The sequence below is a fragment of the Manis pentadactyla genome, chromosome 11, assembly GCF_030020395.1.
Source record: "Manis pentadactyla isolate mManPen7 chromosome 11, mManPen7.hap1, whole genome shotgun sequence".
Taxonomy (NCBI): domain Eukaryota; kingdom Metazoa; phylum Chordata; class Mammalia; order Pholidota; family Manidae; genus Manis; species Manis pentadactyla.
This window is the reverse complement of record NC_080029.1, coordinates 88,903,807-88,910,213: the sequence shown is the minus strand read 5'-3', so window position 1 is coordinate 88,910,213 and position 6,407 is coordinate 88,903,807. Positions and strand designations below refer to the sequence as shown.

The 6,407-nt window shown below is 46.2% G+C and overlaps 1 long non-coding RNA gene across 1 annotated transcript in view; it reads left to right on the top strand.

The window, feature by feature from the left end:
- Window positions 1–3,056: 3,056 nt before the first annotated feature.
- The window catches only part of LOC118931415 (uncharacterized), a 43,105-nt gene continuing 39,754 nt past the window's right edge, over window positions 3,057–6,407 (top strand). The window contains exons 1-2 of the long non-coding RNA XR_005032373.2: window positions 3,057–3,210; window positions 3,517–3,587. This is a non-coding gene — a long non-coding RNA (uncharacterized LOC118931415). The remainder of the gene's footprint in view (window positions 3,211–3,516; window positions 3,588–6,407) is intronic.

Here is a 6,407-nt window from a genome sequence, read left to right as displayed (position 1 = left end):
TGGGTTGATTATGAACAACAAACATTTATTGCTCATGGTTCTGGAAGCTGGAAGTCCAAGATCAGGGTGCCAGCAAAGTCAGGTTCTAGATAGGACCCTCTGCCTGGTTGAACCCTTCTCTCTGTGTCCTCACATGCTAGAAGGGACTGGTGGGCTCTGTGGGTCTCTTTTATAAAAGCACTGATCCCCTCTAAGAGGGCTCTACTCTCATGATCTAATCATTCTCCCAAAGGCCCTACCTACTACCTAATACACGCTCCCCCCAATGCCAGCACTTTGGGGTGTTAGAATTTCAGCATATACATTTTGGGAGGATGCAAACATTCAGACCACAGCACTGTCTCTCCTGCATTGAACTGTGGGATCTGTGAGCTCAGTTTTGTACATTATTGTATCAAAGACTCAGATTCAGCTGGCTTACCCCTGTATAACCCTACCAGGTATTAAACTGCTGAAACAATTTCATACCAGTAGGCAAATAATGGACCCCTGGAGCCCCCGAGTGCCCCTTCTGCCACTTGAGCTGTTCTGATCACTCCCTGAAAGCCCTGGCCCTCCCCCCATAATCTAACAATAAAAATACTAAGTCCTGGCACAGCAGACTCCTTTAAAACCTGCTCCAGCTCTCTGCCTGATGCTCATACCGTGACTATGTCTTACTCATTCTTGGCTATTTTGAATATCATTTTGTATTGTTCCCAGTAACCACAGAGAAGCTACATGGTAAGTGCTTGATTAACATTTGCTGAATGAAGTGGGTGCTCAGTGAAAGGAGGCATGGACAGAGTTGCAGAGTGGGCTCAGCTTGCCCAGCTGCCGGGCTAGGGCTGCAGCCCTGCTCCCTTATTTCAGTGTTCTGGGAGCTTCCTCAGCAGAGGCATTTCTTCTGACTGAACCCATCATCCCGATAATGACTGGGTTTTGAGGCCTAGGATTCAAACCAGGAAATGCCGCAGCTGGGGAAAAAAGAGAGAGAGATGAGAAAAAAAAATAACCCAAGGAGAAGCTCAGATTCTCTCTTCTTCCAACCCTCCGCATGTTTGCTCTATGATGGAGCGGTCAACAGGAATGAGAAATGCCTCCTCCAGACAGCTCTGCCTTAGGCGGATCCTTTGTATTCCCTTACAGAAAATAATTACATGTGGACACAGTTTTAGCACATTTCTTTGTTTCTTGAGCCAGGAAACAGGGCAAACTCAAAGCCATAGCTGCCAGGGATGTGAAAGATGGGGTGAAATGAGTACAGCATTAGGCCCATGTGGGAAAAGTGTGCTAATTATGAAGGTGAAGACAGAGGGCAGGGAAGGAATGCAGGTCGTGCCTCACAGGAATCTCTCTGCCACAATTCCACGAGGGCAAAGTCCTTCAGCTGAGCCTGGCTGGCCTGCCATGGCATCTGGGATCCCACAGGGTTAAGGATTGCATTAAGGCCTGGGAATGGCTGCCCCCAGCTCTCCTGGCCTTGCCTACAGACCACGAGCATGGGGTGAAGTGGTTGATAGGGATACAGGAAAAACTTTTGGGTATCAAACAACAGCATCCAGGCAAGGAGTATGCCTCAGGTTAAACCTTACTTGAATTTTATTCATTGGTGAGTTAATTAATTAACTAATTGAACTGGGGATAAAAAAGGTGAAGGACATCTAATTCTTGTTCTCATGGACTTTGGCATAAAAGGGAAGATAAAAAGGCACAGAAATTATGATGTCAAGTAGATATTATAATTTTATAACTACAATTCAATAGATATAATTCAAGAGAAAAGTCACATGCGTGAGGAGATTAGAAAACAGATCACTTCCTCTGGAGCAGATGGCGCTCCATGGGGAAGGTACCATGTGGGATGTGAAGGGTGGATAGGACTTGGACACATCGCGATGGAGAAGAGACTGTTGGTGGTGGTGGAATCTGATCGGTGCTGTGATAGTAGGTGCGCTGGATGGGCTCAGGGAGGAGGGTGAGGGGAAACGGGGCGAGGGGAGATGGTTCTAATGGCTGCGGCCACAGTGACTGAGGGCCTGGAAAGGTGGGGGTTGGCTGGAGAATGGCTCATGCACAGGCTTTAGAACATGGTAGGCCTTGGGAGGCAGCCTAAAAAGAGAGGGAGGCATAAAAGGGGGTTCTGAAGTCAATGTGAAAATCCCAAAGCGTAACAGAGCCATTATCATGAGTATGACATGCCAAAGAAAGAAAAAAAGCCGGTCAAGAGGCCGCACTGAGTTTGGTTTAGTTTTTGAGCTTAACAGGGTGGAGGATGAAGACATCAAATGGGCAGTTAAAAAACTGAAGCTGAGGGTGAAGGTCAGGATCGAGCTACAGATTTGGGGTGACATGAATGAAGATGAAAGGCAGCCAGAGACAGTGATGGAATTGCCCAAGGATAGGCTTTAGAGAAAAACTGGCAGTGAGGGGGTACTGACAGCAGCCCCTACACACACACACACACACACACATGATTAGAACCTCTGACGTAAACTTCTGGCATAAATAACTTTTCTTGCTTTCATACTAAAGGATCAAACCTTCTCTGTTGGGACAAATATGTATGAGAAAATTGACCTTGTCCACCGGCTACTAAGCAGCCTGTGTGTGTCTAGAGGATGAGGTTTTACTTAGATGAGGCTGAGTACATTTAACCCCTGTCTTGCCAGTGGGCTTTGCCCAAAACTCAGAGGTGAACACACCAAAACAACTAGAGAATGATGCCAAAGAAAACCTGAGAAAGTTCCATGTGGTGAGATGTGAAATTAAGGGCTCAAGGAATTCAGAAGTGATTGGGTGAAGTCCTTGAGGGCTTCATGGAGGAGGGCTGCTTTTGCTAGGACTTAAAGAAGAAAGCAGGGTCCTGGCAGAGTCTTAGCATCAAAGCTTTATGCTCTGGTGGGGCCCAGCTTCACAAACTGTCATTTTGCTTTAGCTTTATCACTAATGAATGTGTTGGAAACTTGCTCCCCATCCCTACAGTCACTTCCCAGACTGATGATGGCAATTCTAGCTCATTACTCACTCAAATTCCAAACTTTCTATCGAGCCATGTGCCATTGGGTTGATGTTAGTGTCACGAGTTTTTGTGTTATATTAAGGATGATGAGATCTGCCAGTGTTTACTTTTGTTTCTTTTTTCCCTCTCATGTTCTCTCAATTTCTCTAGGAGTTGTTTACTTTCCTATGACAGTCAAATGAGGCACCATAGACTTTACTCTTCATCCAGTCAGTGTTTGGGCATTTTCTCAGATTATAACAACAAAAAGCAAGGGATTCATGGGATTCAGTTTGACCTTGTTTGGCTAATGCTTCTGTGTAATCTAATGTTCAGGGAGTGACCCTCTCAGGCCCTTTTTGGGCCACCTGGGCTGAGTGGGATGCTGCAGTACCTGAATTTACAGACCAAAAGGCCAAAGCTAAGAGCCCTGAGTGACTCACTCTGATCTTCTTGCGGGGCCCAGTTTGTGTTTTTCTTGTAAAGCAAGCCTCTTCAGAACATGTCACAATCACTGTATACTTAATTTTTTGCAGAAAAGGGGAAATGCAATTGGACATGCAGCTTATCGCAGGAAGGCTTGGAAACATGGAATGGATACACAAAGGTGAGTGGCAAGAGCCTGTTTAGGGGGAGAATAAGGGTGGGATGGGGCTGGGCTGGGAGAACAGTGGTCGGGCTGGGCAGCAGCCCTCTTCCAAGGCAGTGGAAAGAGACAATCTGAAGGCTCCAGGATGCTTTGCACAGAGTGATGAAATGCCATCTCCTCTTGGTGTGTGCGTTTTGCTGACCGTGCAGAGTTAGGAGGATGGTACAGTTCCTCCCTGAGGGGTGATGTCCCAACTTTTGTGTTGGTTTAGGGAGGCTGACTTGTAGAAATGTTAGAAGTAAAGAACTCTGGGGGCTGCTTGAAAACCACTCTGGCCAGTTGCCCTGTTTTGACATTATATACCCTGTCCTATTCATGCTCAGGACTGGCATGTAATGAATGTTTGTTGAGTGAATGAATGAGTGCAAGGGACTCACTAAGAACTATTTCTTGAGGGAGAAGGAAAAATAACAGACTTGCCCTTGTCTTGGCAGTTCTTACCATGAATGCGCTCAAACATAAAAGTCAAAGCTTTCAGCCATTTCAGCTGCCCATCACCTCCTTCCCCATCACCCCATCCCAGTCTCCCGAGTTAAGTATGGTTAGGTAAGTGAGGATAACTTGCAATATCTCAAAACATGACAGAATGAATCTTTGATCTACATGTTTTTACTGAGGCAGCTTTTTTGTGAGTCCAGTTAATGTGGCTACGGGCACAAAGGGTGGATTCAAGCCTTGCCTTATGCATTGGACTCCTCCATCGTGCCTGTCATCATGGGAAGGCATTAGGAGGTCAACACCTTTCTGTTTGCTGCTGGAGGCCTCCAGCTCCTCCATTATATTCCTGTCTAGAATTACAGAGAAGAGACTTTGGGGCTTGAAAAGTTGCATATGCCAGTGTGTTCAGGGTATGTTATTGCTTTGTGGAAAGTGTGCTGCTCTTCACATTTGTGAAAAAATCGTATTCTCACCACCTCAGGGGGACCAAGCCTAACATTTGTTAAATTTCTGCCTGGGTCTGTTTGGAGGCTTTTATGGATGAAAGATGCATGCTTCACAGCCTCATCACTGCTGGACCTGGGTAGGAGGGTTTTATATTAAACACAGACACACATTCACACACACACATAGGTGGTAGAAGTGGGGGGATCCTTGACAGATACAGAAATATTGTCAGAAGGTCTCTTTATGCAGAACTAACTCCTAAAAATAAATGAACAAATGTGTAGCCTCAGAAGATTTGGAAATATACCCTGGACCAAGTCTGCTCTGACCCAGGCACCGAGAGCTTCCATGTAATTTTGGCTGGCTTTAACCCTTATTTGTGAGGACATGGAGTGGGGAAGAGTATGCAGCTTGGTTTATGTTAGGAATCTTGTCTCCTGCAACAAAACCTGAATCAGCTAGAACTGAAAGCTCTGAGCTGAGGTTAGACCGGGCTCAGGCTAGATACGTGAGTAACTTTGAATTCACGTCCAAATTTTGCCAGATCATCAGTGCTTTTGCAGTAAACGCTGAAGACACCGTGTTTGTGATTCAGGGTTTGTGAGGTTCCTCCTCCTGCCTCCCCTTCCAGAAAGGCCTTCCTAGACACTTTTTCGGGTAGTTCAGATCCTATTGGCCTGAGGTTACCACATAGGTGGCATGTTGGCCAGATTATATTATCCTTCAGGGGATTTATTTATTTCTAACAGAACAAAATGGAACATACATGCAGTGCTGGAGGATATCTACTTAGCAGATAATCACGGCAATGAAATTAATCTCTCCTGTTAGCAACCTTGGACTGTAAAGGAAGTGGTGAGCACAATGTCTGTAGGCTGCCAGACCCCAAGGATGAGTCTCATCCATTGTGAAAGGAACATCCTCTCCCTGTCTGGATGGCTGTTTTTATTAGGAATTATAGATTTTTCTTACATGAACTTGTGACCAATAGTAAACTCCCTGGCTGTTGAAGCAATTTCCTATCCTAAACCTCTCACCTAAGGCAGCTGTGAGTGGGTGTGCCTCTGCTAGTGGCCTACCTGGCTGTGAGCATTTGCTCTAGAGAAGTGTGAACACCCTTCAGATGCCATTTTGAACCCATGTAGCTGGCTGGTGTGGGTGGCAAGGTGCAGAGAGAAAATTCTATTCCCTGAGGCCTCAGCCAAGTTGGTTCAGCCCCAGGTTCTTCCTCTGGCTCATGTAGGAAGGATGTTCCATGAGCGCAGCTTGGCCAGCACAGCAGCCTTTCCATGCACGCATGACCTGAGCTGGCCCTGGGTTTTGGATTGCTCTGTGCCACGTGATGGAGGGGTTCCTACATAAGTCACAGCAGCCCATGCAGACCCCAAAACCTATGAGAAGAGAGAGCTAACAGAAGGCCTCAAATGAATTTCCTTTCTATTTCCCTCAGGCCAGTCTGTGTGCCCCTCAGCTGTGCACATCTGGCTCAGCCCCTTGGTAGCTTCTCCCGTCGGGCTCTCAGAGCCCTGGGGGTTTCTCCTGCTATTCCCTCTACCTGCGTCAGTCTTTGCTAGCTACTCATGGCTGGATCCTCCTTTTTGTTCAGGTCTCAGTTTCTCCTGAAAGGCTTTCTCTGACTAAGCTGCTACCATGTTGTTTGCGATTTCCTATCAGAGCACTATGTTCCTTTTCTTCAAAAGACTTATTGCACCTAGTTACGATGTATATATTTACTTGTTTACTGTCTTTCTCTCCAAATAGAGAATAAACTACCAAATCTCTATTATCCATCACTTTCCATCTAGCACTTAGCATGTAGGAGGCGGCCATAAATAGGCGCTGGTTGAATGGATGGATGAGGCTACCGTCAGCCCCTGAAAATGACCAGAACCT